Raw genomic sequence first — 25,532 nt, forward strand, 5'->3', positions numbered from 1 at the left:
CTTGGGTGGGAAGTCTGGGCTGGTTTGCTGGAGGTCGCCCCTGATCAAGCTGGAATGTACTGCATACTTGTGAGTATTAAGGGAGTACAAATGAAGCTTTGTGGATTCAGGTTGTAATCAAACATCCATTCACTCAAGCTTGGTTCAATCTGAGGCTTTGGATACAAAGGTAAGGTGTGTGTACGGGGATATCCAACATGACCCTGTAGTGACGGTCACTATTACATTTTGGGGACAAAAACATAGTGTTGAGGCTGCGGTTAATTCACGCTTCTCCCTTCCACAAATATTGCAAACAAACTGGCCGGCATTTACTACATAATTAAGGAGAATGTGTGCGGATGGGTCCTGCAACAAAGCATATCGTTGTGTGGTGTGTGACTCGCTGGCTGGGGAGGTGGAGCCAGGGTGTAGAAGTTCAAGGAAGAGGGGGAAAGGAGGACACAGGTAACTTGGGCTTCAACTCAAAGGTATAACTTTTAATAAAATAAATTAAAAAGGGCTTTTCAACATAACAATGTGTAGACACACACAGTCTCTTTCAGACAGGTGGATCTCTCTCCCTCGTCTCTGGCATGGTCCCATTCTGTTTATGTAAACGTATTTATACTTTAATATAAAATGATTGTGCAAAACAACAGTGCAAAACTGCAGTAATAGAACTAAAACCAACCTAAAACTGTAAAAGACAGATGCAGCCTCAAGTGAAGAACAACATTTTAATGTAATTACTAAACACATGGCAAATTGGACTGCTTTCTCTTTAAGTAAAAGTGTCAGTTTTCTCTTCAATCATATAAGTATGATTGTTTTAACATTCATTTTGTACATATGTTTATAGTGTATTTATTGATGCTGTATGATGCAGGTAAAATGAGATTAAAATGTGTGTTTAGCAGATAATATCAAGAAATGGATGGATAAAAATGGATAACACTTCCTATGAAACACATTTTTAAAATGCATTGTTAAGGCATTATTATGCATTATTAATGCCTCATAATACATATTAAATATGTTTACAATATATATAGGTATGCTTTAAGTATAGAGACAAATGCAATGTCTATTGTAACGAGGAGGAGGGCCTGGCCAGGTTGATCGCCAGGAGAGAGATAAAAGGTGGAGCTGGGGACGCCAGAGAGGGAGAGAGAGAGAAGCACACAGCAGTGTTATGTGTGCACACTTTTGTTATCATTCAGTTCAGTGTTTTATGTTGAATTAAAGTTTTGTCCAACTTGTTTGCTTAGGAGACCTTGCTGGAGTCACTCAGCACACCCTGGATTTGAACTCCCGAATCCAGGGGTAGTAATCAGCTTCAGTACTCGCTGAGCTACACAGCCCCCCGAATTAAAATCTTTTTGATTGATAATCCAGTTCCTGCTTCCTCCTTTCACGATGAATATGATGCTTGTCTGCCACACAGGTGCCAAAACACGGTACTGGAGGAAGATGCCCCATCAGAGAGTCCTTGCCGCCGACGGATTATCACGACGTGAAGAGAGGAGTGGTACGATGGTACTGGAGCGGTCTGCCAGGAGACGGAGGAACCGTTGCCATCTGCCAGGATGTGGAGGAGCTGTTGCCATTCGCCAGGAGAAAGAATCTGGAGACAGAATCCAGAACCATCGGCCGGCATCTCAGAGGATTGCTGGACAGCTGGCTGAGGACCGAATGGCAGCGTTTGTAGGGAATCAGAGTTTTTTTTTTCTCTCTCCCCTCCCCTCATCCTACCCAGGTACCCAGGATAAGGGGAAGACCATCCGGTGACAGAATTGCCGAAGAGGCAACTCCACCCCTCCAGGAAGCGAGGGGGGAGTAAGTCAGACCAGAGGTTTCCCTGAATCCGGTAGTGGGGGTATGTGATGAGGTGGGGGGCGTGGCTGGGCCGAGAGGATACACAATCATCTGACGAGAGACAAAAGGAGGAGCCAGGGACGCCAGAGTGGGAGAGAGAGAGACGCATGCAGCAGTGTTTTGTGTGTGCGCTTTTGTGAAAATGTGAATTTAAATCTTTTTGATTGTTAATCCGGTTCCTGCTTCCTCCTTACCCAATGAACAAAAGGCTTGTCTGCCAAATCTATAAACATCCATAAGATATAAGTGGTTTTAAGACATTACAAGTCATGCTGGAGGTTAAAATCTTTACACATGCATATACAAATACTAAATAACACACATTCAGTGTAAATTACGAAAAACACTTCAAGGTTAAAATATATAATCAAATATAGACAGGCCCCATTTCCAGCAGCCATCACTCCAACACCCTATTCCTGAGTAATCATGCTAAATTGCTAATTTGGTACTAGAAAATCACTTGCCATTATATCAAAAACAGTTAAATGAAGCTTAATATTGTCTTTGTGTATGTTTTTGAGTTGTCACAGTATGCAATACACTGGCATGTCTTAAGGTAAATATTAGGCCAAAAATGGCAAAAAAGAAACAGCTTTCTCAAGAAACTCATTTGTCAATCACTGTTTTGAGGAATAAAGGCTATACAATGCTTGAAATTGCCAAAAAACTGAAGATTTAACACAAAGGTGTACACGACAGTCTTCAAAGACAAAGGACAACTGGCTCTAACAAGGACAGAAATATATGTTGAAGGCCATATGTACATCTAAACAAGAGGATAAGTACATTAGAGTCCCTAGTTTGAGAAATAGACACCTCACATGTCCTCAGCTGACAGCTTCATTGAATTCTACCTGCTCATCACAAGTTTCATGTACAACAGTAAAGAGAAGACTCAGGGATGCAGGCCTTATGGGAAGAATTGCAAAGAAAAAGCAACTTTTGAAACAGAAAAACAAAAATAAATGGTTAGAGTGGGCAAAGAAACACAGACACAGATAATCAGAAAAGTGTGTTATGGATCTTATCCCAATTGAGCTTTTGTGGGATCAGCTAGACTGTGAGGTGCTTGAGAAGTGTCCGACAAGACACATTTATTGCAAGAGCTATTGTATGCGTGGGGTGAAATTTCACATGAGTATCTGGACAACTTGAAAGCTAGAATGCCAAGGATATGCAAAGCTTCAATTGCTGCATGTGGAGGATTCTCTGATGAGAATGCTTTGAAGTAGTTTAAAACGTTCAGGTTTTTTTAAATTTTATTTTTATTGTAATAGTAATTTTTCACGTTATTAATGTCCTGACTGTGCATTGTGATCAGTTGAATGCCACTTTGGTGAATAAAAGTACCAATTTATTTCCATAAAAGCAAAATCTGTATATTATTCCAAACTTTTGGCCGCCAGTGTATGTTGATCACACATTTAGCCAATATTCTTGGGCGTAAACACACCCAAGAATAAAAAATAATAATAAAATCAAACTATACTCAGATTCTATAACCAGATTCTATACTGGACTCTATTCAATAAACTTTAATGTGTGTGCATCTTATTTGCCATCACTTACTCCATCAAGAGGGTTGGGGACCTGCAAGTGTTTTCTGTCAGCGACACTTGCCTGGAGTTCGGTCCGGCAGATTCTCACATGATCCTGAGACCCCAACCGGGTTATGTGCCCAAGGTTCCCACGACCCCTTTCAGGGATCAGGTGGTGAGCCTGCAAGCACTGTCCCAACCCTGTCAGTGCTGTGTCTGGAGTGTGTGGAGAGTGCACCTACTTGGATCGCATGCAGAGCTTTAGATGCTCTGAGCAGCGAAAAGGGAATGCTGTCTCCAAACAGAGGCTTGCCCACTGGGTCGTGGATGCCATCGCTTTGGTATACCAGGCCCAGGCCATGCCTGCCCCTTTGGGAATATGAGCACACTCTACTAGGAGTGTGGCATCCTCGTGGGCACTGGCCCATGGCACCACTCTAGCAGACATCGGCAGAGCAGCGGGCTGGGCTACACCCAATACCTTTGTGAGATTTTACAATCTCCACATTGAGCTGGTTTCGTTCCGTGTTTTGTCAGGTACAAACAGGTAGAGTTTGGAAATACGGAATAACTGGCTGGGTGTATCGCTTGCGTATAGCACCCTTACCCTACCCTGAGGCAAAAGCATGCACTTTTACCCCCAGTCGAGTTCAAGCAGTTGTGGACCCTGGATGTCCTTCTTCTCTAGCCCTGAGGCCTGCAAATTCGGTGGAGGAGTTCGCAGCCAGACCCGCTATGGGTACTAATATTCCCTGTACTGGGATAGGTGCTCCACAGGTGCCGATTACTCAGGTAACCCCGTGATGTATTTTCCACGGTACGGTCTCCCTGTCGGCAGATGACTCATCAACATCTCTAATGTAGAACTTGACTGTATGTGTTGTTGTTTGAAACTTGAACCTGCCAACACTCTCATAGGCATGGGAAACTCACGTTTTACCATGTTCAACATTAACTCACTCAATCCGTTGGCACACTCAATCCGTTTTTGTGCATTGGGGCAAAAGCCAATCTTTCAGTTTATTCATCTTGCATTCTCAAAGGAAAAACAGCCATGGTCGTCAATGTTCAGAATAGTTTTCTGAATGTGGAGACTTAAAAAAGCACAGGAAAACAAACCTTTTAAACAACAAGCTCGACAAAACTATAACTTAAAACATCTGTCAACCAAAGGTCATCCATGGTCAGTTAAAACACACTTCCTGTAAACACAAACAGACATCCTGCAGACACATCTGATTATTGTTATCAACCAACCAGACATCCTGTCTAAACATCAAGTTACAGTTATCTCGCAAACAGATATCAGGTCAACCATTTCCGGTCTTTCAACTATCAAACACACATCCGTTTAGACACTTCTGGTTATGGTTATCAAACATAAACATCTGTCAACTACTTCCGGACATGCCCCCTATTCAATCATTTTGACAGGTGCCACACAACATCACTACTGATATCACTATAAAGTTAATTAAGTAATCCATTTCCTTCAAATTATCCAAAACTCTTTCAACATAAAGAGTCAGCCTGCTGGTCAACTAGGCAGATTAAAATAGTACTGTACGTTTCATTCGTACATCAATTCAAAATATTAATAACAGTACATATGAAGGACTTTTTTGTTCATAAACACCTCCTAGACAGCAATGATTCAGATTCCCTCAAGAGGCAACATCTGACCTTATGTTTTATTATTTCTCATTCAAAAATCTCTTCAAACCCTCTTTCTTAAGTGTCTTACCTTGCCTGCAGCATTCCAAATCTTTCCCTGGGAATATCTACAGTATGTGACGCTACTATTTCCAACCCAGCTGACAAAAGTCAAATCACTTTTATTTTAAATGAAACTGTTGCAATAGTAATATCCATTAAAATAGGTTTATGTTCTCAGAAAATGTTGCTGGCTTTTCATAAAATTAGATTAACCAGAGAAGCCCTTTAACAAACCATCTACAATAAACTATAATACTTATAGCAGGCACCTACCTGTTTTCCTGTCATTTCATGGCTGTGGTTTTTGTGAATTTAAACTGACTCTAACATCAATGGCTTTATCAGTGTTTATCAAACATAATAAATAATACATTTTTGCCTTTTAGTTTCTCATGAATATGATCATATAAATACAACTTACAGTAAAGTGCGTATCCAGAACAACAACAACAATATTCAGTTATTTTCAGGAGTTTTTTTGAAGATTAATATTAATTTGTAGACACTTAACGTTTTGGTTATCAAACATAAACATCTGTCAAGTAATTCAGGACCTCCTCAGCAATCATTTTGACAGGTGCCAACCTACATCACTACTGATATCTGAAAAGTTTAGGACCTAAGCTGTTAAGACCAATTCATTCCATAGAAACTGGAGTTGTACTCTGTCACCATTGTGCCCTTAAGCAAAGCTCTTAACCCCAGATCGCTCCAGGGGACTCTTCCTGCAATTATTGTGCTATAAGTTGCCTTGTATAAAAAGCATCTGCACTTAAGCCGGCACTTTACCAGCCAGTTGAATCTAGAACACTCGCTCACTAGCAGAGCTGGCGATTACTATCTTTATTGTTATCAAGCGAGTATTGGAACGAGGTGGAAAGAGAAGGGAATGAGATCCGGAAATGTATAAATATATATTTTAGAAAGTTCTGAAAACACTGTGTTGGACATTTTGGGATGATATATTGATTTTACAGCATCGTAAAAACGTAATGTAGTGTAGAACTTCTGTTATCCTGATAATCATTGAATAAATAGGTATAGTTAGTCAAAATCAGTGGTGTATTTTATTTCTTACATTTATTTAGCAATTTTCTGTTGAATTGTTATGGAACTTTGCAAGTATCACCAAAGCTCTAAATTTGTGATGCTTTTATTCTAGTTTGATTCTCTTTTGCAATGTCTCCATTTGTTTCTCTGAGCAACGGCCTGGCCCCGCCCTCCTCCTTGTCACACTCATATTTTATACGACATCTCCTTCAGTGTTCTACAAAAGAAAGTCAATTGTATGAGTTTGGCAATAGACCTGGGAGAATAAATGACAGAATTTTCATTTTTATCAATACAAATAATAACAAAAGGCTATAAAATACAAACACGACACTAAATCGTAAGATCTCAGAGATGGCTGTTGTCAAACAACGGTGCAATAAAGATTTAATAAAGTGTGACCTTTTACTCAGTTTACATGTGAAGTATTGTTTTGAATAAAACTGTTCTTTTATCTCAGCTCAGATGAGACACCTGATGCTATTCTGAGCAAGAGAGGAGTGACAATCAATGCAGAAAAGGAATCATACATATTCAATACATGCCCTCTGGAGGTACACCTAACCCCCCAAGCCTCCCAGCAAAAGAAAGCAGAACAGTCCTGGAATAAAGGTGACGAAACAAGTGTCTCTCAGCATTGCTTTCTGCATCAGAGGGACCAGATCCCACACACACAAACCAACACTCTCACTCAAACTCTTCCATGCCTGCTAGATACTAGAGTGTGTCCATAACATTCTCTCTGTATCTAATTGTAACAAGGTTAAGGATGGGAAAGGAGGAGGCGGGAACTGGCTGCATGTGGCTCACTTTCTCCCGAACTGCTGCATTCCGCTGCACTTATCCCTCTTCTCAGCTGATTAGCCCAATTAGGGGCCGGGCGTGCGTAGTCATGGCCCAGCCCGACCTGGCCCCGCCCTCCTCCTCGTCACACTCATATTTTATATGACATCTCCTTTAGTGTTCTACAAAAGAAAGTCAATTATATGAGTTTGGAAATAGATCTGGGAGAATAAATGACAGAATTTTCATTTTTAACAATAAAAATACCAACATAAGGCCATAAAACACAAACACGACACTAAATCAGCAGATCTCAGAGATGGCTGCTGTCATACCATGGCAATAAAGCTTCAATAAATTCTGAACTTTTACTAACTTTACATGTTTAGTAATGTTTTGAATAAACCCAGTTCTTTTATCTCAGCTTAGATGAGACACCTGATGGTATTCTGATAAGAGAGGAGTGACAATCAATGCAAAAAAAGAGTTTAATATTCAATACATGCCCTCTGGAGGTACACCTAACCCCCCAGGCCTCCCAGCAAAAAGAAAACAGAACAGTCCTGGAATAAAGGAGAAGAAACAAGTGTCTCTCTGCTGTGCTTTCTGCATCACACACACACAAACTATTCTACACCTGCTGGTTACTGGAGTGTGTCTGCGTCAGTACAGCTGTGTTGATTAGCTTTACAGACTCAGCGCTGTCACTCATCAATGTGTGTGTGATGTACAAACAAACTCTAAACATTAATAGCCTAAAACATTTTTTTATATATATACTGTCTTGTTCATCTTGATATGTCAATGACTAAAATTAGTGATGCTATTTAAGGCAAACCCTCAGTTTTAAATTTTGGCTTGAATTGATTAAAATTCAAATTATAATTCTGTAATAATTCTTTTCTGCCCAGGGACTACAGATCAAATGTAGCTCTGTAGCTAATTCTGGGGCTGACATTGGCTGTCCATTCTCCCTGTCAAATAAACTACTAAATAAAATAAATAAATAACAATTCCGTCGCATGTAATTTTTGCTACAGACATGCATGATACCTCATGTGAAGCATCTTGTTGAGGAGAGGTGTACTACTGCTTTTCGAACAGACTTTCAATAATACTTTTCGATCAGACTTGCGTTTTTTGCCTGATAGAAAATAAAACACACACACACACACACACACACCAAAAAAAAAATAAAAATCCCATTAAGCTATATTGTAAGAGGGACTCAAGTTATATATAGAGACCAGAATAGCATAGACTTAGACAATTAGAAATCACCTAAACAATGCCCTGGCAACCAACATTGACACCCTTGCAACAAGCCACAGGACACTAGCACTATGGTGGCATCAGCAAGAACTATTCAGAACTAATTCATAAAAAAAATACAATAAAATAAAAAACAAAAAACACTCTTTTATTTGTATAAATGCCCTGACACACAAACACAAAATACAGCTGTATCAATACTAGATCATACTTTTCTGAGAATATTTTAATACACCCACTGAATCATTAAAAGGCTATTAGTGAATACACACACACACACACACACACACACACACACATTCAGACAACATCAGGAAAGGCTCTTGAGAGGAAGGTAATTCATAACGAGGTAGGGAGAGTTAAAGCTCATAAAATAAGTCTAATTGCAAATGCACAAGGTAAATTATCTTAGTAAATTAGCTCACTGCCTTATAGTGGAATAATTTAACAAAAGCATTAAGAAGTCTTCAGAAGAGGAATTCTGCTACAGAGGCTATGGAGACACAAGGACCGCACTCCCAGCTTTATTTATAGAATGAAGAAAATACATAACTGTCCTTATATCTCTATTTAGCAAGGAATGTGCTACAGGGAGATATAGGACTGCGTGCTAGTTTCTACATGTGGGTGGGAAAGAAAGAATGCATGCATGATTAGCACAACATTTGTCATGGGACTCATTGCTAGTCAATGGCAGCAGATAGAGAAAAATGTAAGTCCATTTCACACCTTTAAGAGCCCTCCAAAAATAACATGTCACTGGATAAACCTTGATAATTACATAATTAAATACTTCTGATTTATACATTATGTTGCCTTCAGGATAAATGGTTACTTTTGAATGGGCATCAATGGGGAAACATGCTTTATCCCATTATAACAGTTAAGTTCCATCATCTACCAGCAGGGGCTAAGGGGTGACGCTAACCAGCCAATTGACCCTTCGCTAAGCTTTCTCCACATTTCTGGTTACTGGTGCTCGGCCAGACAAGCTTTGCATCACGTCCCATGACAATGATAAGAAGTTTGCATGGCATCATGATTTCTGGCAAAATACACTCATAAAGTGAATGTTATTAATACTATTCTTGCATGGGCTTGAATGAAGAGTGACACCGCTGTTCAAATGCACTTTGGATCGCATCATTTATATGTATAAATGTTTTTCATCTGAAAGGACTAAATATTAAATGAAACAAATGACAATAAAATACAAAGTAATCTCTTCAGTAATCAAAATTATTTGTGAATGTAACTGTATTCTAATTACCAATTATTTAAATTGTAGCTATAGTGGAATACACTTACTTATATTTTATATTTTAAATACGTAATCCCGTTACATGTAATCCAGTACTCCCCAACCCTATGCTGACAGAATGATCTATAGTATGGATTTGAGGTGTATAAAAACTTATAAATTAGCATTATATTGTCCAGTTAAAGTCAGGATTTAATAACAAATGTGAACTAATTTACTTTGGAACAGACATAAGTGTTCTTTGTAAGCTGGTAATGCACTCTTCCGTCTCGCTCCTCTTGACTATTTGGTTTGTGAAGTCAGTATGAATTAATTGCACCCTCCAAACTTTTTGGATATTTTGTACCTTATTTGGATCCTAGGACCCTCTAGTAGAGGCAGATAACAATCAGAGAAAGACAATTGGGGAGAACTGCAGATTAAATTGTTTAAGACATCTGTACAGGCAGCATTGTTGATTAAAAAAAGAAAAAGTACACAGTACAAAATCCTGTTTTTACCAAAAAATAAATAAATACTAATAAAAGTGGCAGCTGTGGTTGCCAGAATAATCATGTAAAAATGTAAACAACTTTAAGAACAACCTGCAAATTTTACAGTTTAAAACTGTTGTAATTTACATGACCATGCTGGCACTGTTAAAAAAAATCTGTTAAATTTACTGTAAAAAACATCATAAACTTGATATTAATCTTCTGAAACTGTAAAAATCTGCTTTTTACTTTATAAGGTATTTTTAATCACCATAACAATGACAGAAGAGCACATGATGACATGAATTCACCAATAGTGGCTCTTTCAGGAGCAATGACAATAAACATGTAGAGACAGGGCTCTGTTGCACTCACACAAACACTAAACACCATCAGTGTAACACATGTGAAATTTAAATAATGCAGTAAACATTAACTAAACTACATTAAATATAAAACAGAAAACCCCAATGTATATAACTGATATTAAAAATAAGAATAAACATAATGATTCCCATAAAATATAATTATGTTGGGTCATGCAGGGAATTGTGGGGGATGCCTGATTATAGTTTTTTTCCCTTTAATTTTAGGAATAATTTATTGTAAAAAGTACATCTACTCTCTCATTAAACATAATGTACATTTTTACCATTAAATATACAGGAAAATCACTTTTTACATCTAAAAAATATATTTTAAACATAAAACAGTTTTATTGTAAAACCCACTCTATTGTCTTTTAAAATATATATATATTTTTTACTGTACATTTTACAGTTAATACTCGTTAATCAATTACAATTTTACAGTCTTTTACTATTAAAAAATATATATATATATATATATTTTTTTACATGTATATGGATTATTCAAGTTCATTTTAGTCAAAAATGTTTAATCCAGGAACTGAAAATATTTCCCCCTCAACTTCTACTAGTGACACCAAAGATCATGTGTTCAACCCTGAGGTAACACACAAAGATACTGATAAAACATACCATGAATGCACTACGGGTCGCTTTAGATAAAAGTTGTTTCTCAAACACACGTCAAATGTAACTAAAAAGCTATTACTGTGATTAATGGGAAACGTCTCGGGTTATGACTATAACCCTTGTTCCCTGAGAAGGGAACGAGACACTGCGTCGTTGAAAACGACTCTTTGGGGAATGCTCCTTAGCGTGCGCCTCTGAATTATGAATGAAACTATTCCAATCTTGATTGGTGTTGCGTCATGACGTAACATGTGACGGCATAACCAGATGCATAAAAGTGACGCCGGTACACACACACATTAGCCTAGCGATGAAGCAAGCCGCTCTCAGGCATTGAGGGCGTGGCAGGACGACGCAGTGTCTCGTTCCCTTCTCAGGGAACAAGGGTTATAGTCATAACCCGAGACATTCCCTTCGAGGGAACTCGAACTGCGTCGTTGAAAGCGACTCTTTGGGGAACGAATGCCCACTAGGCCACGCGCCGAAAAAGGCCTGCCCTAGAGTGAAACTGAACTCAGGCACTCAACTAGGACGAGAGCACACGTGCGCCAGGCGTACTAGGGAGGTGCAGACTATAAAACCTGATGAAAGTGTGCGGGGTAGCCCAACCGGCTGCCTCACAGATCTCCTGGAGGGGCACTCCCGATAAGAGAGCCCTAGAGGACGCCATGCCTCTAGTTGAATGAGCCCTTATGGCCAAAGGTGAAGGCAAATTGCGCACCTTGTAGGCCGAGATAATAGCCTGAACAATCCAATTACTAATGGTTTGTTTCGAGGCAGGGAGCCCCTTCTTAGGTGACCCAAAACACACTAACAGTTGGTCCGACCTCCTTCAAGAAGAGGACCTCTCGAGGTAAATGCCCAAAGCTCTGACAGGGCAGAGCAAATGGAGCCTCTCTTCTTCTGCCGACACATGAGGTGGAGGATGAAAAGCCTGCAGGACTGTAGACCATGCCGTGTTAGAAGGCACCTTAGGCACATAGCCAGGTCTCAGGTGCAGAATGGCTTTAACTCCGCCAGGGTCAAACTCCAAGCAAGCTGGTGTTACTGCCAGGGCTTGAAGATCTCCCACCCTCTTTAGAGAGGTAATAGCTAAGAGAAAATCTTGAACGTCAGGTCCTTGGGCGAAGCCGACTGAAGGGGTCCGAAGGGGGCCAGGGATAACCCTTCGAGAACCACCGCCAGGTCCCAGGCAGGAACCCTGGACCTGGTTGTCGGTCTCATCCTCCATGTACCACGGAGAAAACGAATGACCAGCTGGTGCCTCCCCAGAGGCCCATCACTCAGTGGTGCATGGAAAGCCGAAATGGCAGCCACGTACACCTTAAGTGTGGAAGGGAGAGACCACGAGAGAAACGATTTTGAAGAAACTCCAGAACTGAAGCCACCGGGCAGTTAACTGGATCTAATTCATGTTCTCTACACCAAGTGGAGAACACATTCCACTTGAGGCCATATAATCTCCTAGTAGGCGGAGCTCTAGAGCTAAGTATGGTTTCAACCACCCCCGCTGATAGACCAGCATTTAGGTACTGAACCCCCTCAGGGGCCAGACCCACAGTTTCCACAGCTCTGGACGAGGGTGGAAAACTGTGCCCCCTGCCTGAGACAACAGATGCCTCCTCAGAGGAATCTGCCGTGGCGGAGCTATCAGGAGTGAAATTATGTCTGAGAACCATACTCGGGCCAGCCACATCGGGGCAACCAGAAGTAGACTGATGCCTTCTTGGCGGACCCTTTCCAGGACTCCCGGGAGCAGAGCGATCGGGGGAAATGCGTACAGGCGAGGCCTCGGCCAGGCCTGTACCATGGCATCCAACCCCAGTTGGGCTGGATGTGAGAGGGAGAACCAAAGTGGACAGTGGGACGTCCCTCGAGACGCAGATAGATCCACTTCCAATGGTCCAAATTTGTCCCCTATCGACTTCACCACCTCTGGATGAAGTCTCCATTCCCCGTGCCTCAGCCCCTGCCTCGACAGGATGTCTGCTCCCTGATTCTGAACCCCCGGAACATACATTGCTCTGATAGACAGTATTTTCCCTTGGGACCAAAGAATTATCTGATGCGCCAGTCTGCACAGAGGGCGCGATCTGAGTCCCCCTTGTTGGTTCAGATAAGCTACCACTGATGTATTGTCCGAACGTACTAGGACATGGTAACCTTAGATGTCTGGAAGGAAGCTCCTCAGAGCCCTGAACACAGCCAACATCTCTAGACAGTTTATGTGCCAAGAATGATGATGGTCCTGCCACAGACCCCTGGCAAAGCGGCCGTCCATGACCGCGCCCCAGCCAGTGAGGGAGGCGTCTGTCGAAATGGTTTTCCGGCGACATGACGCTCCCAACACTGGCCCTAGGGACAGGAACCAAGGTTTCTTCCATATTAGCAGAGAACGAAGGCACCTGCGCATTACTCTGATTATACGAAATGGATTCCCCTTGGGGGAAACCCCTTGGCTTTCAGCCAACACTGGAGGGGCCTCATGTGTAGAAGGCCCAAAGATATAATGTTGGATGCCGCTGCCATGAGGCCCAGCAGTCTTTGAAACTGCTTTACAGTGATGGCCTGGCCTAGCTTTAACCCGGACACCATCGCCAGAACGGACTCGATACGTGCAGTAGACATGCGTGCCTGCATCGTAACCGAGTCCCACACAACAGCCAGAAACGTTGTGCACTGGGATGGTTGTAACACACTCTTTTTTGTGTTGAGTCTCAACCCCAAACTTCGAATATGGCCAAGGACGACATCTCGATGCCGAACCGCCATTTCTCGAGACTGGGCCAGAATGAGCCAGTCATCGATATAATTCAGTATGCATCAATGGTGTATGATTCAGTATGCCCTGAAGTCTCAGAGGAGCAGGAGCTGCATCCATACATTTGGTGAATGTGCGGGGAGAGAGTGCTAGGCCGAACGGAAGAACCCGATATTGGTAAGCTTCGCCCCCGAAAGCGAACCTCAGGAACCTCCTGTGACATGGAAGGATGGGTACATGAAAATAGGCGTCTTTTAGATCTATCGTGACAAACCAGTCCTCGGATCTGATCGGACTCACGATGACAGGAATGGTAAGCATTTTGAACCTGAACCTCCTCAAAGGCCGGTTCAAAACTCTGAGATCTAAAATCGGCCTCAACCCCCATCCTTTTTTGGAACTATAAAGTACCGGCTGTAAAGACCGGACTCCCTGTCTGAATGAGGAACATGTTCTATGGCCTCCTTCAACAGCAGAGATTGCACTTCTTGTTCCATCACCTGAGCCTGCTCCGGAACCACTGTAGTCTGCACCACCCCAGAGAATTTGGGGGGGGCGGTGCCCGAACTGCAGTCTGTACCCTGATTTTATTATATGCAGGACCCATGCAGATATGTTGGGAAGATGATTCCATGCCTCTACAAAATCTACTAAGGGAACCAGCCTCTTGAGGCTGGTCTCGGGTGTTTTTCTTGACTTCCTGAAGCGAGATACCGGCAGGATTTAGTCGATACAGTTCTTGTGACCACAATTGATGTGTGTTTTTTATTTTTTGACGCGAACGGCAGGGTGTGCGTTCGCTGGAAATTGATGTGGCCCGAAGCGTCAGAGACGGCGGGAACCGACACCGATTTCCTACTGAGGTGGTAGAACCTCTCCGAGGTTCTACCACCTCAGTAGGACCTCTTTCCCGAAGCTTCTACTAAGGGAACCAGCCTCTCAAGGCTGGTCTCGGGTGTTTTTCAAGCACTGTTCTCGACTTCCTCAAGCGAAAGACCGGCAGGATTTAGTCAATACAGTTTCTGTGACCACCATTGATGCTTGTTTTTTATTTTTTGACACGAACGGCACGGTGTGCGTTCGCTGGAAATTGATGTGGCCCGAAGCGTCAGAGACAGCGGGAACCGACACCGATTTCGTGAGGACTCCGCTGCGAGAGCAACCTCGGTTGCTCTGCAGCGGGGGGGACAGCTCTCCGAGGTTCTACCACCTCGGTAGGACCTCTTTCCCGAAGCTTCAACTAAGGGAACCAGCCTCTCGAGACTGGTCTCGGGTGTTTTTCGAGCACTGTTCCCGACTTCCTGAAGCGAGAGACCGGCAGGATTTAGTCGATATGGTTTTTGTGACCACAATTGATGCTTGTTGTTTTTTATTTTTTTTATTATTTTTTTTTGACACGAACGGCACGATGTGCGTTCGCTGGAAATTGATGTGGCCCGAAGCGTCAGAGACGGTGGGAAACCAACACCGATTGTGTGCCGCCATGTAAGCCCTACTTATTAAAGCAGATGTATCTCTGCAGGGCTTACTAGGCAGCGCCGGGGTTTTAGCCCATATCCCGTGCCCCCAAAACATCGTCTGTAATCAAACACTGGGGCTGGAGATCACGGGACGAATGCGGTTTACCCCACGATCTCGTTTTAGATATCTTAGTGGAGATCGGGGAAAACGGCAAACCCGGCGCTGAGGTTGTGATCTGTGCCGCAGGAAACGCACGTCTAATTTGCTTTCAACTTGCGTTCCCTGCTCATTTTGTGGCCAGCTGATATTCAGTCTGGCCACGCACGCGTCACAACCTCAATCAGCTCCTCATAAGCTTGGCCAAAAACTGGCGTGCTTGGTTCACGGTCGATCCGCATCGATGCTGAGCATATCCACTTCCTCGGAAGCAGTGAGCTCAAGCATCGGGACCTGATCATGGGCAGAAGAAGCCGCGACGCGGGCTTCTGCACCACTCACAGTAGGCTCGGGATCCTCAAGCGAAGAATGAGAAAGTGCCGCAGCAGTCTCATTCTCATCTGCAAAATCCGCTGCGAACCCCGCGATCTCAATCGCGCGCTGCCTCAACAGACGCGGGACCAAAACCGTGGGGAGCGTGAGCCTGACCGTGCTCATCAAAGCACGCCAACCGGGAGCGCAGCACTCTCATGGGTAGTGCTTCACAACTTTCACAGGCAGATCCCTCGAGAGCTGCCTGTGCGTGCTGCGCTCCCAAACAGTTCACACATAAAGTGCGCGTGTCCCTACCCGTAATGAAACGAGGGCAGGGGTGCACGCACTTCTTGAACTGTTCGGTGGCCATAATATTTTTAAATCAGACAAACAACACCAAATAAGACAAACAATTTCAACATAGAGCACTTGCTGAAGAGCGAAAGCTAATGTGTGTGTGTACTGGCGTCACTTTTATGCATCCGGTTATGCCGTCACATGTTACGTCATGACGCAACACCAATCAAGATTGGAATAGTTTCATTCATAATTCAGAGGCGCACGCTAAGGAGCGTTCCCCAAAGAGTCGTTTTCAACGACGCAGTGCGAGTTCCCTCGGAAGGGAACTGACATTCCGCATTAAGTCCTGATCAATCAAATGGGGATTGTGATATTAAATGAATTTTAGGCCAATGATGATACTCCCAGCTTGCTTTGTTTTAACAGAAACATTTTGTGCTATGTGAGACTGCATTAAACCAAGCAATGTGACCCCAACTAATTACAGAGCAGTAAACAAAAAGCAAAAAATTGTTACAAAACAATAATTATTATATTGAATCTTCATGTATAATTGTACAGAATGCATGCATCATTTTATAAATTAGTAAAACAGTTTGATTAAATGCAAACCATACTTGGGGTAAATTGTTTCAACAGAAACATGAGTGAGACAGCAGCAAGGGGGAAATGATGAAGGGATGAGTGGTGTGTGTCAGTGTGAGATGGAGTGATAAAGGACTGACAGAGAACAACAGAATGATTAGGTAGCTGAGTGTGTGTCTTGCTGTGTTGATTGTGCTGGAAGATGGAGTGATAAAAGGAAAGAGAGAGAGCCTCTCTCCCTCTCTGCAAGCCCTGTGTGTGAGCCCATTGCATAAAATGTTTGTCCTGCTGTTTAGAATAATCTAAGAGGGAGTGGTGAGTTGAAAGAGCAGAACAGAGTGATGAAGAAGATAAGAATATGTGTGTGTGTGTTTGTTTGTGTGTGTCTTGGTGCCCATTGCATGCAGTGTGTATCCTACTGTGTAGAATGTGCCAGAAGCTTGACTGGCGCGCTGCAATAGCTGTCCCAGTCAGTCTGCTCAATCAGAAACCAGCTGGAGAAAATCAATACAACAGGGGATTGCTCACTCACTCACTCACTCACTCACTCACTCACTCACTCACTCACTCACTCACTCACTCACTCACTCACTCACTCACACACACACACACACACACACACACACACACACACACACACAAACACTGAACTGTGACAGGCCATCACCTCACACTCTAATGACAGTTGAGTAAATGGATGCTGTCTTGTGATATCTGAGGCCCATTTAAAGCTGTCAGTAGCAGAAATGATTTCTAAAAGCCATTTAACGCTGTAAAATGCACTCATTATACAACTAATTCTCATATCAGCAACTGTAATGAATTGCTTTATGATTTGTTAGTCAATGTGCTGCGGCAAACGTTTAACTGTGCATGTAAATACTGCTCTCTGAAGGAGGAAAAAAGGTATAAAACTGATAGCATAATGGCACAAACGGAACAGTAGGTGGCCTATCGTACATAATAGAGTCACCTCTGCTATTTCTGTTGAGTCCAGTGCCCAACTGTGCAGAACTCACGTTGATACATTTGGTATAAATCATGACTATAGGAGATGTACTGTACTGTACTCATGCCCCACAAAGTCAGTTGATCCCTACAGGAATGTTTCATGACATGACCCAGTCACTTTAGCCATTATAACAGTGTAAAAATTATTTAAAATCCGAATAGTCCGGAGCTCAAATCGAGACTCGATCTCGAGCTTCTCCATCCAAGACAGCAGCCCAAATTAGTTTACCATTAAAAGCCGAAGGCTGGATTGTCGGGTGAACTAGTGAATATGTTAAATAAAGTAAAAGTAAGTCATTTGTTAGTTCATTTCACCGAAAAATTACTCTGTGGCACATCAAAGCATTCCTCTGTTTGTTTGAGCAGTCCATCCATGCCGACACAGCAACATTGGCTCAATCAGTGGTGTAAGTTTGGGGTGGGCCTTTCTGTTTGTTTAACCAATAGAAGATGAGGGGAGATTTCAAAACAGTGATTATTTTTGGCAATCTATACTCATCAGCTTTAAAGCATCTATCTTCTGAACTACACAAATTGTTTTCTAATATTATGTTTTTTTTTTACCATTTTATTAATGTTATAGTGTATATATGTTGTGGATAAGTTAGGGGAAAGAGATCTGGACATCACAGGCAGGATTCCAACCTGAATCTCCCGCATGAGCACCACTGATCAATATGTCTATAGACCACGTGCAAACCACTAGGCCACAGCTTTTTAAAGGGTGTTGCGTCTTTCAGCCCCGGAGCTACATCCTCTGATGCAGTTGTAATGACTTCAATAAAATGAAGGGGAGAAATGCACACTCCCACTGAATCATGCTCAACAGAAACAACATTCCTGCACATGCTAGCCAATCAGCAGTGCAGCAACTTTCCTTGTTGCCATCTGTGAGATCACATTTTCTCTAGAGGATATGACTGTGAATTGTGAAGAACGACAATTCTAAGGTTGGACTCATAAAGGAAAAGTGGTTGAGGACTTGGCGATGTAAGCCAAATTGCACTCTTCAACTTTCAAAGACTTCACCTGCTTCGATGTATCTTCAAAGCATGCCTAGAATTCACCCTGGGCATTACAGAGCAGCCTGGCAGGAGTGATTGGAGCACTAAGAAAGGCTTTGTGGGCCTTCCTTTAGGGTTCTCTAGGGAATGAAAACAACTAACCCAGCCACAACTCCTCCATCAAAATCTATGAACTTATAGGAGCCAGGCAAAGCAGGGTTGGAAACATAGTGTTATTCCATGTGGAAGCAAACTTTGTGATGCAATCTACGACTGAGTGGCAGGTCAGTTTTTACAGTGGTATGAAGTGGGGACATGACATACCCACCTAGTAAAAGAAGCTGGCAATTCCACCTACACCTTGTTTGCTGATCTGCTTTATGCATAGTTTGAGAAATGGGTTATCTGCAGCAGTGCAAAAGGAGTAGAAACAGCTTACAGATGCCACACTGCTTCACCTGGTCCTTCACAATGCCCCAAAATGTTTCAGATAGGTCTTTGTCATGGTCAGCACAACCATCGGAAACCTCTTCATTAAAAAGATTATTCTCTCATTATTTACTCACCTATATTCTGATAAGTTCAGCCATATCAGTGAATAATTATAGGTAGCAAACAGGGAACATAATGGTAAATGTAGGCTAGGCAGTCTTGCCAAACTTCTAACTCTTTGACAAAAACTTCCCAACTAGATGTAAACGACAGGGTACATGAGGTTAGATGTGACTACCACAAACAGATGTATAGTAGCGTTGTCTTGAAGCATGATGCAGTAGTGCACAAAGCAAATGTGCAGTGATTTTCAACCGAATGGGAAGTCATTGCATGTTTTACATCAACTGTAAGAGCAGAAAACCACAGTAAGGTAACCTAGACTGCCGGCACCAGATGTTAACCATTAGGAACAAGAAGGAGTAGCTTATTTGTGTAATTGATTAAAAGAAGGTGGTGTGCGTTGGCACTGGTAGAGATCACAAAAAGGTGTGTGTTTCTATGTGAGCGTAACAAAGAATGAGAGAAATGACTGTTGTTATGCATGTGTGGACAACTCCCCCCATCAATTCTGTAGTAGAGGATTACTCAGGCTGCATTTGTTGAAGAGCACAGCTTGCAGCTGATCCCACAGCGCCCCCCAGTGGCAGGAGGAGGAACTTCTCTGGGTAATTTTTTAGCACAGGGAGTTTTCAGGGGTCCAGAATGATAGCACTGGACATGAGAGTGGCATACACAAACATTTATACCCTTTCAGGCAACACAAAATTCAAACAATCTCAGTTTTATACACACTAAATTTCTTAGCAACTGCATACTAATAAGTACAGCCATCCAGTTCTACACACAAGCACACTTTTAATGGACTGCCCAGACTAAGTTTGAGAGCCAACAATTATATAAAGTTCCAAAGGGGCAAACAACAGCACATACACACATGCATGCACATACAGAAGCATACACAAGCATGTGTAACGTTTTGAAAGAATTAAGACAAAGATGAAAATTTTAAAAGCTGCTTAGGGAATGAGAGAAAGCAAACATGAACAACAGAGAATGAGTGTAAGAGAGACAGAGATAGATGAGAGGAGATGAGATGACAGGAGACGAGACAAGAACAGATGAGACAAAACTAGATGAGATGAGACAAGAGGATGGTTGGGGACTCGAGAGGTGACCAGATGAGAGGAGAGAAGAAGAGATAAAAAAAAAAGATGAGAAAAGACAAGACAAAACAAGACACAATAACAGAGTAGAGGAGGGGAGACAAAAAGAGTCGACACAAGACACAAGGAGACAAGACAAGACCAGAGGAGAGGAGAGTGAGAAAAAACAAGATGAGGGGACACAAGACAAGATGAGAAAAGATGAGACAATACAAGAAGAAAAGAGATTGGCTGAGATGAGACAAAACTAAAGGAGATGGGACAAGATGAAAAGAGACTAGACCAGACAAAATTAGACAAAAAAAAAGATAAGATGATTTAAGATGAGATAAGAGGAGACAGGACGAGACCAGATGGGAGGACAGGAGATGACATGAAACAAAATGAAATAAGACAATAGAAGAGGAGACCAGTCAAAACAAAACATGACAAGATGAGAGGAGAGGAGAGAGGAGTCCAGACAAGACGAGATTATACAAGACGATTTTAGAGGAGAGGAGATGAGACAAAACAAAATAAGATGACATAAGACAAGAGGAGAAAAAACAAGGCAAGACTAGAGAGGAGAGAAGAGGAGAGGAGAAGAGATAAGATGACACAAGATTAAATGATATTAGATGAGATGAGAGGAATAAGATGAGATGAGTCCAGGCGAGAGGAGAGGAGATGAGATTAAACAAAATGAGAAATGATGAGATGAGACCAGATGAGACAAAACGAGACAAGATGAGATGGTAAAAGAAAAGAAGAGAGGAGACAAGACCAGATGATACAAAACAGATGAGAGGGAAGAGGTGACAACACAAGACAAGAAGGGATGGCACAAGATGAGAGGAGATGAGACGAGACGAGAGCTGAGAATGGATTAGGAGGATAACACAGAACAAGAAATGAGAGAAGGTAAGACCATGTGAAGGAGGCAGAAAGAAGAAATATAAAGAGGAGGAAAGCAGGACAAAGATTGGAAGTGTAGGTAAATAAAAAATAAGTTAATGAGTAGAGATGGAGAAAACAGTGAATAGGAGACAAGACAGAGTGCAGGTGGAGAGATGGGGAAAGACAGAGGATGATCTCCCAGTCGACTGATTTGGAATCCTCGTGTTACCACGGCAATGGGATGGGTGGAGGCAGTGTGCTATGAAATCTAATCAGTCCATCTCTCTCAGTGCTGTGTCTAATAAATCACACACACACACACACACACACACACACACACACACACACACACACACACACACACACACACACGTTGGTATGGCTATCCTCATGAGGACTCTCCATAAATATAACGCTTTTTATACTGTATGAACTATAGATTCTATCCCCTAACCCTACCCCTAAAGCTAACCCTCACAAAAAACATTCTGCATTTTTAAAAGAAAAGAAAAAAAAAAAGAAAATATAGTTTAGAATATTTTTAAGTTATTTGAATTATGGGGACACTAGAAATGTCCTCATAAACCACATTTATCACATAATACCCTTGTAATTACCAGTTTGTTAGCTAAAGAAATGTGTTACTGTCGTGGCACAATGTCCAAAAACCATAACCACTATCCACTATCTGGAGAAAGAATAGAGCTCCAGAATTGCACCATTACAGTTTGGCTCTCTGTCAAATGAAATGGCTTTTATGGCAGCACTGCAATCAATGTCATGAGACAAGAGCCGTTTCAATAGATGGCTTAGATGCAGAAACCACACTTTGAGTACCAGTTCAAATACATTATCTTAAACATAAGAACTCTGCATCAAGAGATTGTTTAGCAGATGTCAGATTACACATTCTGTATGGATGCAGAGCTTAATTAAAAACTGTTACTTATTTATGCAATACATTCCTCCAACACTGTCATTAGTAAATATATGATGATGAATTTTAATCAGCTTTCTAATCAAGGAAGCATTGATGACTCCTGAATTAATTTTTTAAGCTTTTATTTGTAAAACTTCAATATCTAGCACCGCACTGTACTAATAAAAGGGAAGATGCACTGAAAAAAACTGGTTTTGAAGTATTTTTGTCTTGTTTTCCTGTAAAAGTATCTAAACGTCCTTAAGATACATTTACTCAAAAGGCAAATTGGTGTTAGATATTAAGACTTGTTTTCAGAGAATATATCGGTTACACTTTCTATGAAGCCCATATTCATTATAATACACCTTATACTCAAAGTTATATCTTCTCATAAATAATTACAACTACAGTTTAAATTCAGTATAAGAATTCCCATTATTCATAGTTATACTTAAGAACATAATGCATTTTTACACACGCAACATAATTTTAATGCAGTAGAAGTTAATATCGTTTATTGAATAAGTACTGTCATCCAAAAGCAACATAGTGTAAAGAGTCAAAAGGCTTTATGATATGATTATATTATAAGTGGTCTAAAGTTACAAATGCAATATCTCCTTAACAACAGCCATCACATAAACATGTAAGTCAAAGTCAAACTTACACAATGGAAATTATTTATGAAATAAGTCTCCATATGTGATTCTCAAACATTAATGTTTAGAGAATAGAGTCCAGTATAGAATCAGTTTGATTTTGTATTATTTATTCTTTTTTTTAATTCTTGGGTGTGTTTAAATAAACAAAAGCAATGCAAGCAATGTCATTTCTGGATTCTGAAGTATTTTTTAAATAATTGTAGCATGAAATATTTGTTCAAATTATGTGAACTTGTTGAAATGTAGGCTACATATTATTTATTATTCATGTTGCGTGCATTGCAGGCATAAAATAAAAGATGAAATAAATGTATGCATGCTCCTGAGTCCATAAATAATAACACATAAACATGTTTTGGCATACTTTTGACGTTCCGTGCTGATAAAGAAATAATCAAAATAATGAATAACTACACTTCTAAATAACACAAAATTGGTATAGTTTTAAAGACTTTACAACAGTAATTCCGTGTTCCCTTCAGAGTACCCACATCAAGGGCTCTGCACCTCAGAATGAGTAAGGCATTGGGAGGATCACTTGCGGTTGTAAATTTGGCTCCCGGTCTGCTGTAGCGTGTGCGGGCACCTCTGCTTAATTTGATTTAATAGGCCTGCAATTTACAAAGAAACTTCATAATAACTCATTATTAATGTTATGGTGAGATTATTACCAGATTTTTGTTTTTTATTTCATTATAAAAAGATTTGGGAACGAAAGGGGCAGGGGCTTGGGCCCCTGCTGCCCCCGTTCTATGCACTTCACAGATTATAATGTTTTATAATTGTGGTTAGAATTATTTATGAAAATATTTTTTATTATTAAGGTATATAATAATATATTACTAATGCATTATAATGACTTAACAATGCATTATAAATATAGGCTTCAAAGAAAATGTTACCAATATATCTTTAAGTAAGCTTATACAGTACATGCTTGAAATCCTATAAACGATGTTGACTCAGGTTCATGCCCTACTTGGCAAATCACGGCCACCTCTGGATGTTGTGGACCCTTTTCATGTAGACAAATGATTTTTATGGTGCCTCTGTATCCAACAACTGGAATAAGACTCAAATATGGAGTCTTCAAGGCCTTTGGGACAATCTGAATTACTGTGATTTCATTAAAATGGATTGACTGTCATTTTAGACTGTTGCCAGTATTAATACTTTTAGAATTTTGTCATGTGAGATAAAGACAAACAGGCATAGAAAAAAACTGTAAATGTCTGCACATTGATATTACTGCAGATGAAGTCCTAAAAGGTTGAAATATTGAATATTTGAAGTAATTTGCAAGCAAGCATGTTAATATGCGGACCCTGTACCCTGGCCTTAATTTTGGATTGGATGTGCACACTTTTCTACTCACACAAAGACACACACTGAGACATGCGGACAAGTAAAGAAACCATTTGGGTGCATCTAAATTAGTGGGCTAGGTAAGAAGGGGCTGAAAGGAAGAACATTTAGCTTGTTTTGTTATTCTTTGTTATATCATCATCATCTCGTTTTTATTAGTATTTCAGAATGAAAAATTGCATTCTGAAAACTATAATTAGCGTACAGGGAATGGAAAATTCTGCCTCTGTCTCTAGTAATTACATTATTTCTGTGAGTACATCCCTTTGTTTCATACCTACCTGTTAAGGTAGGATTTGTGGATTTAAAACTCGATAGAGCATTAACATTAAAAACTCTTAAAAATAAAATCTATTTACAGGATCATTAAACTCACTTTTATCATCACACAGTAGACATTTCACCTCAGAACATGGATAGGGCAAAATGGGGTGGCAGATGGCACGTGCTGGGCCCCATGGGAGTTGTGGGCCCCTGGGCTTCATCCTGTGTAAGACTGTGTGTTAATGCGCCCCTGGCAGCGATATGTTTAGTGAACCACATATCATTTTGAAAAAAAAAAAAATTTATAATTGTCAGGTTGACGTCACGTCATTTGCATGAGATCAGGTTCAACATACTCGCATCTCTGTTTGTGGTCCATGGAATCAAAAACAAATCACAAACGTTTGGAACGACATATGGGTAAGTAAATCATGACAGAATTTTCATTATGAGTGGTCTATCCCTTTAAGCTGGGACAAGAGAAAGTATTTTCACATTGAAAAAAAAAATAAATTACACACTCCATTTTTAATCCAGCAATAGCAAGAAAATCAAGAGGTAAGTACTTAATGATATCATCACTAATTTTCATGCCAAGTTCTTACATTGGACATGCAAATAGGGGCCACATGCTTTTTACCTAAATGTTAATAACAGACATAGTTTACTATAATCACTATGAAAAAGCAATTCTTTTCTATTAACACAGTGACCCCCTCCAGCTTTTCCCTTTGTCTCCCTTTCCTTGTGTCTGTCTGTCTTGGTTTGGGAGTGTGGTAATTTGCAGGGCTCTGTGATGTGTGAGACTGCAAGATGGAGCGTTTCATTCCATCATGAACATTCCACCTTGTGGGGTCTGAGTGCGTTGTGTGTGAGTGCATTAATAAGTCTGAAAGAGCAGCTTCTGACATCCCTTACACACACTAGCAAGCTCATCCACACACACTCATTTACACACTTAAGAAACACACGGCACAGTCACCACAGGCAGGAGACCACCATTGATTAGTTTTTCATTTCACATCCATGAGTCTTCCTCTCTCCTTTGTTTTATTTGTGCCATATCTCTCTTATGTATTGTTGTTAATCTCACGGTGTTCATGCCTTACAAGCCCTCGCTCTCATTTTTTTCATGTAATTCACATCTCGGTTGATAAATCCACTTTACCTTCTCATCTCTTCTCATTTCTACTCTCATTTTAGTGCCTCTCTCTTTCTTTCTCCTACCAGAATCCTAATTT

The sequence above is a fragment of the Xyrauchen texanus genome, chromosome 11 (genome assembly GCF_025860055.1).
Source record: "Xyrauchen texanus isolate HMW12.3.18 chromosome 11, RBS_HiC_50CHRs, whole genome shotgun sequence".
NCBI lineage: Eukaryota > Metazoa > Chordata > Actinopteri > Cypriniformes > Catostomidae > Xyrauchen > Xyrauchen texanus.